Genomic DNA, 11,685 nt, shown 5'->3' on the forward strand with positions numbered 1-11,685 from the left:
TCCGGGGGTTGGGCATGTCTGAGTTTGACCAGCAGCGCCTCAGGGAAGAAGAGTCGCACCTCATTCACCTGGCCAGCATTGAGGAGTCACAGCGGGCTGTGCTCTTCCCCATGGCTGCCCACATGCTGAGATGCCTCAGGAGGGACCCCCGGGTTAAGACCATCAAGACGAGGGATGATTTCTGGATGGCCACCCTTTTGGATCCCAGGTGCAAGGGGAAACTGGAGCAGTTCATCCCAGCCAGCCGGAGGCAGCACCGGATGGAGGAACTGCAGGCAGCCATTGTCAGACGGTTGGAGCAGGCAACTCCCCGGCCTCCAGTTGTCCCCCCTCATCTCACCCAGCAGGTGGCTGCACCCAGCTGCAGCCGAGCAGGGGACCTAATGGAAGAGATGAGGATGTTCTTCCAAACCGAGCGACCCAGTACCACCACCAGCAGCAGCAGCAGCAGTCACCACCAGCGGCTGGCCCACATGGTGGCAGACTACATGGCGTCCGTCGGTGCTTCTGACAGTATGAGCACCGACGACCCCATGGAGTACTGGGTTGCCAGATTGGACACCTGCCGCGAGCTCGCTCAGTATGCGCTGGAGTTATTGTCTTGCCCCCCCTCCAGCGTACTATCTGAGCGGACATTCAGCGCGGCAGGTGGGGTGGTCACGGACAAGAGGACCCGTCTGTCCACAGACTCCGTGGACAGACTCACATTCATAAAGATGAATGAGTCCTGGATCGGCGGTGACTTTCTGGCACCCGTCGTCGGTTCAGGGCGCTGAAGGGTCCCTTGCCATGCATTCCCTGATGAAGCCCCGGACCTGATGTATTTACAGTGCTGAATATAACTATTTCAACATCAGAGAAAATCAATGTTAATATTTGGTACAGTAGGCTTTCTTTGCAATTACAGCGGTCAAACATTTCTTGTAGTTTTACACCAGCTTTGCACACACTGGAGGAGGGATTTTGGCCCACTCCTCCACACAGATCTTCTCTACATCAGTCATGTTTCTGGGCTATCGCTGAGAAACACGGAGTTTGAGCTCCCTCCAAAGATTCTCTATTGGGTTTAGGTCTGGAGACTGGCTAGGCCACGCCAGAACCTTGATATGCTCCTTACAGAGCCAATCCTTGGTTATCCTGGCTGTGTGCTTTGGGTCATTCTCATGTTGGAAGACCCAGCCTCGACCCATCTTCAAAGCTCTAACTCAGGGAAGGAGGTTGTTGCCCAAAATCTTGCAATACATGGCCCCGGTCATCCTCTCCTTAATACAGTGCAGTCACCCTGTCCCATGTGCAGAAAAACACCACCAAAGCATGATGCTACCACCCCCATGCTTCACATTAGGGATGGCGTTCTTGGCATGGTACTCATCATTATTCTTCCTCCGAACACGGTTAGTGAAATTATGATCAAAAAATTATATTATAGTCTCATCTGACCACATGATTTTCTCCCATGACTCCTTTGGATCAGTCAAGACAATTATGTTAGCAGTTATTTCACACCCTATATACTCTTATTAAGACTGCTGTACATCATGGCAACTCCTGCCCATGTGATATGACTCTGTATCAACTACTACTGTTAATACTACTACTGCTGCTTCTGCTGCTGCTGCCGCCCAGTCAATACACCTATGTCAGCAGTTATTTCACACTCTATATACTCTTATTAAGACTGCTGTACATCATGGCAACTCCTGCCCATGTGATATGACTCTGTATCAACTACTACTGTTAATACTACTACTGCTGCTTCAGCTGCTGCTGCCGCCCAGTCAATACACCTATGTCAGCAGTTGTTTAACACTCTATATACTCTTATTCCTACTGCTGTTCATCATGGCACCTCCTGCCCATGTGATATGACTCTGTATCAACTACTACTGTTAATACTAGTGCTGCTTCTGCTGCTGCTGCCCAGTCAATACACCTATGTCAGCAGTTATTTGACACTCTATATACTCCTATTCCTACTGCTGTTCATGATGGCACCTCCTGCCCATGTGATATGACTCTGTATCAACTACTACTGTTAATACTACTGCTGCTTCTGCTGCTGCTGCTGCCCAGTCAAGACACCTATGTCAGCAGTTATTTGACACTCTATATACTCCTATTCCTACTGCTGTTCATCATGGCACCTCCTGCCCATGTGATATGACTCTGTATCAACTACTACTGTTAATACTACTGCTGCTTCTGCTGCTGCTGCTGCCCAGTCAAGACACCTATGTCAGCAGTTATTTGACACTCTATATACTCCTATTCCTACTGCTGTTCATCATGGCACCTCCTGCCCATGTGATATGACTCTGTATCAACTACTACTGTTAATACTACTGCTGCTTCTGCTGCTGCTGCCCAGTCAATACACCTATGTCAGCAGTTATTTGACACTCTATATACTCCTATTCCTACTGCTGTTCATGATGGCACCTCCTGCCCATGTGATATGACTCTGTATCAACTACTACTGTTAATACTACTGCTGCTTCTGCTGCTGCTGCTGCCCAGTCAAGACACCTATGTCAGCAGTTATTTGACACTCTATATACTCCTATTCCTACTGCTGTTCATCATGGCACCTCCTGCCCATGTGATATGACTCTGTATCAACTACTACTGTTAATACTACTGCTGCTTCTGCTGCTGCTGCTGCCCAGTCAAGACACCTATGTCAGCAGTTATTTGACACTCTATATACTCCTATTCCTACTGCTGTTCATCATGGCACCTCCTGCCCATGTGATATGACTCTGTATCAACTACTACTGTTAATACTACTGCTGCTTCTGCTGCTGCTGCCCAGTCAATACACCTATGTCAGCAGTTATTTGACACTCTATATACTCCTATTCCTACTGCTGTTCATCATGGCACCTCCTGCCCATGTGATATGACTCTGTATCAACTACTACTGTTAATACTACTGCTGCTTCTGCTGCTGCTGCTGCCCAGTCAAGACACCTATGTCAGCAGTTATTTGACACTCTATATACTCCTATTCCTACTGCTGTTCATCATGGCACCTCCTGCCCATGTGATATGACTCTGTATCAACTACTACTGTTAATACTACTGCTGCTTCTGCTGCTGCTGCCCAGTCAATACACCTATGTCAGCAGTTATTTGACACTCTATATACTCCTATTCCTACTGCTGTTCATCATGGCACCTCCTGCCCATGTGATATGACTCTGTATCAACTACTACTGTTAATACTACTGCTGCTTCTGCTGCTGCTGCCCAGTCAATACACCTATGTCAGCAGTTATTTGACACTCTATATACTCCTATTCCTACTGCTGTTCATCATGGCACCTCCTGCCCATGTGATATGACTCTGTATCAACTACTACTGTTAATACTACTGCTGCTTCTGCTGCTGCTGCCCAGTAATACACCTATGTCAGCAGTTATTTGACACTCTATATACTCCTATTCCTACTGCTGTTCATCATGGCACCTCCTGGCCATGTGATATGACTCTGTATCAACTACTACTGTTAATACTACTGCTGCTTCTGCTGCTGCTGCCCAGTCAAGACACCTATGTCAGCAGTTATTTGACACTCTATATACTCCTATTCCTACTGCTGTTCATCATGGCACCTCCTGCCCATGTGATATGACTCTGTATCAACTACTACTGTTAATACTACTGCTGCTTCTGCTGCTGCTGCCCAGTCAATACACCTATGTCAGCAGTTATTTCACACCCTATATACTCTTATTAAGACTGCTGTTCATCATGGCACCTCTTGCCCGAGTGATTTGACACTGTATTGTCAATGTCTACTACTACTATTACAGCTCAGTCAAGACACCTGTGTCCCAATTTTTTGGTACACTATTGACTACTATGACCACTACTGATGCTGTAAAGTATTCCCCAAGTGTTTTTATGCTATGTATTACTATTACCACTACTGCTTGTAAATCATGCCTGTGTGATACTTAGTGGGAATGCTTTAATAAGCATTCCCAGTATGGATACCCGTAAATGTATTAATCTTAATTAGTGTGAATGCTTTAATAAACATTTCCAGTATTGATATACGTAAATTTAGTAATCTTATTATTCCTTACGTTTTTTGGTTCTGCGTAACTTCGGCATACTTTCAGCTATTGAGACCATTCAACTGTAAAAATGTTCGTCTCTTTCAGCTAATGATGGGACTTCTTCAAGTTTTTTCTACTTTTTACACTTTTATAAATTTTAAGCTTTTAGACCCTTTTTTTAACATTGAAGTCAATGAGAACATCCTTTTCCCCTTTGAATTCACATGCCCTGCCAAAAGTTTCAGCTACTTCATACTTTCACTTACAGACACTGAAAAAACTGTAAAGCGGTCACAAAATATTTAGCTATCCGGCTATGACTTTTCAGATCGTCATCGTTTACAATTTTTTGTTGAAAACGCAATTTACGTTTTGCGAATTTTTCACAAAAATGCGATAGGTTATAATGTAATCCTATGGAGGGGATTTAGAGTCTGTCATGTGACCTTAACATTGGAGATCTTTGTAATTAAAAATATCTTTACAAAAAGGGGAAACAAAATGGTCTCACGCCCACAAGATCTACTTTTCATACACAATTTTTATATCAAAACGTAGCTATGCTTGTCTGGTTTCTGGCAATGTGATCAATTCTGCGATACGTATTTTAGTTTTAGTTATTGGAGCAACAGCCAGAAATTATGTCTCATAGACTCTCATGTTAAATTATCTAAAAAATGTTGCTGCAAAACTCACAAAGACGCTCTTTTCTAAATCGCAGACATGGCCACATTTTTAAGTTTATCAACATAAATTTCATATCAATGCGTTCACAAGGGCCGTGTATTTCAAACGGTGTAGTCGTTGTATCGATCGCATGTACGGTTGAGGATTTATTAAGCTTTGTTTGGAGGCTTAAATCATGTATTTGATCTGTGAATTAAAAGCGTTTGTAATGTTATTTCTTTCCATAAATAACTTTCCTGACCTCAGTGCAATATTCCTCCTCACTGACCTGGGGGGGAGGGGAAACCTCTTGAGGGGGGAGGGGCGACCAGGAAGTCAGCATACTCTATACTTTGCAGATAGAGAAAGAAGCTGTGTGTCCTAAAGATAGTGTAGTGGTTATGGTGAATGTCTTTGGCAAGGGGCTCAGCAATTAAGCTATTCAGCATTCCCACTCGCATTTTCCTCAGGAAATGCATTGTCTAGTTACATTATATTTTAATACTACTGCTGCTGCCTCCATGCTGAGTAAAGCTTCATGACCTCTCTGGCACAGCGGATTCACCAACAGCCTCCGCTTCAAGCTACCAGACCGGATCGTAACAGCAAGTGTAACTAAAACAATTAACCTTATGTTAAACCCTGGTTTGCGGCCTTTATACTGCAACCATTAGGCTGTCTGCAAGAGCAAATCTGCACTCTCTCTCTCTTTCTTGCTCTCTCTCTCTCTCTGTATATATATATATATATATATTGTTGCTTTTGTTATGTTCATTTTTCAACAGTTTATTTTGTGTTCGTCGTGTCTGTGTCCGTGTGCTTTAGTTTGTCCTAGGTTTGTGTTAAATAAAATGATAGTATAAAATGTTTTTGCTTATTATGAAGTTAGATGTGTTGATGTTGATTTGTTCGATGTGAAGTTAGATGTGTTGAAAAACCTAACAATCGATCTCAAATAGAAATGAAACATTTCCAAAAAATAACATTTTTTAATCAAAAAATTAATTCAGACATAGCTGAGCATGAGCTTCTGAAGCCTTTCCAGCTCAGCAAGATATTCTAATTGCTGCTGGTCTAGCTGCGTATTTTGCTGGACCAGGTAGCGAATTTGTTGATGATTTCCCTTAATCCTCAGATGTGTCTTCTTTAGCAGCGCGTGCTGCTGCATCATCTTTCTTGCTACTGTTAGGATATAATAAAAAAACATTTGGATTTCAAAGAACGTTACCAAATAAATAAAATATTTTTTTTGCTTATTAATCAATCATTATCATGTGTATACACTTGTTATGTGTCTAACACATCCCGGGAGTGCAGAATTATTAGGCAAATGAGTATTTGGACCACATCATCCTCTTTATGCATGTTGTCTTACTCCAAGCTGTATAGGCTCGAAAGCCTACTACCGATTAGGCATATTAGGTAATGTACATCTCTGTAATGAGAAGGTGTGTGGTCTAATGACATCAACACTCTATATCAGGTGTGCATAATTATTAGTCAATTTCCTTTCCTTTGGCAAAATGGGCCAAAAGAAGGACTTGACAGACTCTGAAAAGTCCAAAATAGAGAGATATCTAGCAGAGGGATGCAGCACTCTTAAAATTGCAAAGCTTCTGAAGCGTGATCATCAAACAAAAGAAACGTGTGGAAAAACAAAGGCGCAAAATAACTGCCCATGAACTGAGAAAGGTTAAGCGTGCAGCTGCCAAGATGCCACTTGCCACCAGATTGGCCATATTTCAGAGCTGCAACATCACTGGGGTGCCCAAAAGCACAAGGTGTGCAATACCCAGAGACATGGCCAAGGTAAGAAAGGCTGAAAGACGACGACCACTGAACAAGACACACAAGCTGCAACGTCAAGACTGTGCCAATAAATATCTCAAGAAAGATTTTTCTAAGGTTTTATGGACTACTGAAATGAGAGTGAGTCTTGATGGGCCAGATGGAAGAGCCCGTGGCTGGATTGGTAAAGGGCAGGGAGCTCCAGTCCGACTCAGACGCCAGCAAGGTGGTGGTGGAGTACTGGTTTGGGCTGGTATCATCAAAGATGAGCTTGTGGGGCCTTTTCGGATTGAGGATGGAGTCAAGCACAACTCCCAGTCCTACTGCCAGATTATGGAAGAGACCTTCTTTAAGCAGTGGTACAGGAAGAAGTCACCATCCTTCAAGAAAAACATGATTTTCATGCAGGACAATGCTCCATCACACGTGTCAAAGTACTCCACAGCGTGGCTGGCAAGAAAGGGTATTAAATAAAAAAAAGTAATGACATGGCCTCCTTGTTCACCTGATCTGAACCCCATTGAGAACCTGTGGTCCATCATCAAATGTGGGATTTACAAGGAGGGAAAACAGTACACCTCTCTGAACAGTGTCTGGGAGGCTGTGGTTGCTGCTGCACGCAATGTTGATGGTGAACAGATCAAAACACTGACAGAATCCATGGATGTCAGGCTTTTGAGTGTCCTTGCAAAGAAAGGTGGCTATATTGGTCACTGATTTGTTTTTGTTTTGTTTTTAAATGTCAGAAATGTGTATTTGTGAATGTTGAGATGTTATATTGGTTTCACTGTTAAAAATAAATCATTGAAATGGGTATCTATTTATTTTTTGGTTAAGTTGCCTAATAATTCTGCACAGTAATAGTAGTCACCTGCACACACAGATATCCCCCGAAAATAACTAACACTAAAAACAAACTAAAAACTACTTCCAAAAAAATTCAGCTTTGATATTAATGAGTTTTTGGGGTTCATTGAGAACATGGTTGTTGTTCAATAATAAAATGAATCCTCAAAAAATACAACTTGCCTAATAATTATGCACTACCTGTATACTTCTAGCATCAATACCATATTATGGTTCTACAATCTGACAGGTGCGCTTTATATGTTGTCCATTTTTATATCTACATTTTGTTGTTGAAATGTTATTAATCATTGTGCACATATTTACCTTCCTGAGCGAGGCTCACAGGACCGCTCTCTTCCTCCTGCTCTTCTGCTTGAGAAGTTGGGGTGGTGGGGGGGGGAATCTCCTCAGCTTGCTCCTCAGCAGGAGCTGGGGTTGGGGAGTGGGAGGGCCCTGGCTGCTCCTCTTCATCCATCTCCTCCTCTGCCGCATCCTCCTCTGCCGCATCCTCCTCCTCCTCCTCATCGGCCTGGCGCCTTCTGCGCTTGGCGCGGATAACTGGCATTGGAGCTCCTATAATAACACAATGTTCATATATTATAAAAATGTTTTCTAATGACGTATGCAAATTCTGTGTACTCTGCTGTATTGTATATGAATACAAATTGATTTATATAGACAGTTAACCAATGGGACAATGTTATATTAAAGGGTCTTGTGGGCACTACAGGGGACTGAGCGTGAGCTGGGATGCAACCATGTTAAAATGAGCTGTTTTTGTCTCCTTTGTTTTGTTCAGACCATCTCATGTTAAAAAAAGGGCCTGATGGAGCACACGGGATTACTATAACAACCCCACTCCTAACACAGGAATTTAGTGGTAATCTATATATATAAAACTCAACGTGTGTGTGTGCATAAATGTATGTATGTATGTATGTATGTATGTATGTATGTTCCAGCATCACGTACAAACGGCTAAAGATATTTATATGAAACTTGGCACACAGGTTACTTATATGTCAGCCACAAACATAGGATAGGTGGTTTAAACCTTACCCACCCCCACTTGCCATGGTCGGGGTTTTTCTTTAAAGTCCCATGCAAAGCAATGGGAAAATTATGTTCCCACATAACTTCTGTGTTCCTGTCTGCTGCCCCATGTCTTTTTTCAACAGTACTATGAATACCTTGGCCGGTGGTGATATATGTTAGCACAACATGGCATCTTGGTTAACAACATCTGACCTTACATGAATTACATATGACCTTACATAACTGTCACCAAAGGAGCTGCGGTGGCTCCACGCGATTGCCACTGCACTGACAACTGATTCACCTCTGCAGCTAGGGGTTCGGATCCCGCTCTCGGCTACCTGTGAATTGAGTTTGGTGGTCTCAGCCCCGCCCCTGGTGGGTGTGCTATGCGAGGTTGGGTTGGGAGGACCCCCTCACACCCGCCATTGCCAACCGGGGCATGGAGAAAGGTGGCAGATTGCCTCTGGGGGAGGCCTCCCAACTCCTGCAGGCCGGCTCCTCTCTCTTTCGAGTTCACGCACAAAATACACTTTTTTAAAAAAAAACATAACTGTCAACAATAACTTACCTGGATGATATTTAGCCCGAAGACGTCTGACATGAACCATTTGGCGCCTCTTCAGGTCAGACCACTTCTTAACAATGGCCTTGTGGTCATGTTGGCCGCCAAAGTCAGCGATTAGGGCGCTGACCACAGCCCTTTTCTCTGGCTGCCTCCGCAGCTCATCGTATCCTGTTTCCAGGAACTTCTGCAAGATGAAGAACAAAGTATATTGTAATACTTCTGTTGACAGCCTTATGGATATATGACGTAAATGTATGCTATTCAACAATTGGAAGCATTCTCGCCTTATTAATCAATGACAGGGGTAACATGAAAGATTTTATATCCTGCCATTTCGGTCGCCACCTTTTTTGCATAAATATAGCAGCCATTATCATTTGCATAATTATGAATATATTATTAACAACACAGGATACACGTATAGGGGAGATATGCGTTGCTAACTCTTTTCCCTGTCAGGAGCCTAACGCCCCGGGGGGTCAGAGACGGGACCTTTTTCGGAGGACCACTGACGTATGTACCCGTCGCAGTTTTTTGTGATGTCACTCTTTAGGTGTGTGCACATTTTTCACTGCATCCGGGTGGAGTTTTTGGGTTGTGTTTTGCACGCCACAGGCTTTTCAACAGGAAAAAAACAGCTGGAGGCAGAATGGTTGCAAAACACTACGTGTTTGTTACTTAACTCTGGGTTTCAAGACCAGTCCACCTCCAGCTGTTGCAAAACTACTACTCCCATCAGCCACGGTCTGTCAGTGCATGCTAAGAATTTTACTTTTGCTGCATCTAGGGTGCCACAGTTTAGAGACCCGTGCATAAAGGCCTGAAAAATGTGGGCCTGCAGAACTTACAATACTAGAAGTGCCAGCATTCCCAGGCATGCTGGAAGTTGTAGTTCTGCAACATCTAAAGGGCAATATGTATTCGAACGTCCTTGGGCCTTGAGGACACTGAAGTCAGGACGTTCGCATACGTCCTATGTCCAATAAAATGTTAAATTCATTATGCTAAATAACAAGGAAAAGTGCCTAAATACACATTTGCCAACCAGGGTGTCTGCAGCTGTCCAGGCATGCTGGGACTTGTAGTTTTGTAAAAGCAGGAGACACATTTTTGGTTAAATACTAATATCTGATCATATATACTAACTTTTAAACTAGACTTAAATGCAGTTGAAGATGATGAAATAACAGTGGTCAAAATACTTACACAAATCAGCAACTTTTCCTCAGACTTAGTGAAATTGCTTCCAACCATGTTGCTGTGTGATTGCGCTGCGATCATAAGTTGGAAACTGGCAAGGCTCCAGGAAATGGTCGCGTGTTGTTCGCGTGTTGATTGCGCTGCTTGGACCGAGATGGGTCCATATGGCTTCGGCTGTATGGACCACAGTAACTCTTTTCCCTGTCAGGAGCCTAGGAGCCTAACGCCCCGGGGGGTCAGAGACGGGACCTTTTCGGAGGACCACTGACGTATGCAACCGTCGCAGTTTTTTGTGATGTCACTCTTTAGGTGTGTGCAAATTTTTCCTTGCACCGGGTGGAGTTTTTGGGTTGTGTTTTGCACGCCACAGGCTTTTCAACAGAAAATAACCAGCTGGAGGCAGAATGGTTGCAAAACACTACGGGTTTGGTACCTAACTCTGGGTTTCAAGACCAGTCCACCTCCAGCTGTTGCAAAACTACTACTCCCATCAGCCACGGTCTGTCAGTGCATGCTAAGAATTTTACTTTTGCTGCATCTAGGGTGCCACAGTTTAGAGACCCGTGCATAAAGGCCTGAAAAATGTGGGCCTGCAGAACTTACAATACTAGAAGTGCCAGCATTCCCAGGCATGCTGGAAGTTGTAGTTCTGCAACATCTAAAGGGCAATATGTATTCGAACGTCCTTGGGCCTTGAGGACACTGAAGTCAGGACGTTCGCATACGTCCTATGTCCAATAAAATGTTAAATTCATTATGCTAAATAACAAGGAAAAGTGCCTAAATACACATTTGCCAACCAGGGTGTCTGCAGCTGTCCAGGCATGCTGGGACTTGTAGTTTTGTAAAAGCAGGAGACACATTTTTTGTGAAATACTAATATCTGATCATATATACTAACTTTTAAACTAGACTAAAATGCAGTTGAAGATGATGAAATAACAGTGGTCAAAATACTTACACAAATCAGCAACTTTTCCTCAGACTTAGTGAAATTGCTTCCAACCATGTTGCTGTGTGATTGCGCTGCGATCATAAGTTGGAAACTGGCAAGGCTCCAGGAAATGGTCGCGTGTTGTTCGCGCAATTGCGCATGCGCGATCGAAAAATCGCAATCGCAATATGTATTTTGGTTAAAATATCATACATATTCGATTTCAGAGTGCTGCTACAGCAGTTTTCGAAATATCTGCAATAAATTTCGCATTCGCATGTTGCGATATTTCGATAAAATATCAGGAATATTCTGAGCCAATCAGAGCGCTCCTCCAGCATATCTCGAAATTGCGCAATAAATATCGCATTCGCATGTTGCTATATTTCGATAAAATATCACGAATATTCTGAGCCAATCAGAGCGCTCCTCCAGCATATCTCGAAATTGCGCAATAAATATCGCATTCGCATGTTGCGATATTTCGATAAAATATCACGAATATTCTGAGCCAATCAGAGCGCTCCTCCAGCATATCTCGAAATTGCGCAATAAATATCGCATTCGCATGTTGCGATAT

General features: G+C 43.4%; 1 long non-coding RNA gene across 1 annotated transcript; it reads right to left on the reverse strand.

Moving 5' to 3' along the window:
• Positions 1-5,700: 5,700 nt before the first annotated feature.
• Positions 5,701-7,735, reverse strand: LOC120910335. The gene is made up of 2 exons (XR_005741525.1): positions 7,693-7,735; positions 5,701-5,913 (listed from the first exon to the last, which is right to left on the reverse strand). It is a non-coding gene; the product is annotated as an uncharacterized LOC120910335 (long non-coding RNA).
• Positions 7,736-11,685: the final 3,950 nt, after the last annotated feature.

This window comes from Rana temporaria, chromosome 8, assembly GCF_905171775.1.
Source record: "Rana temporaria chromosome 8, aRanTem1.1, whole genome shotgun sequence".
NCBI classification, from domain to species: Eukaryota; Metazoa; Chordata; class Amphibia; order Anura; family Ranidae; genus Rana; species Rana temporaria.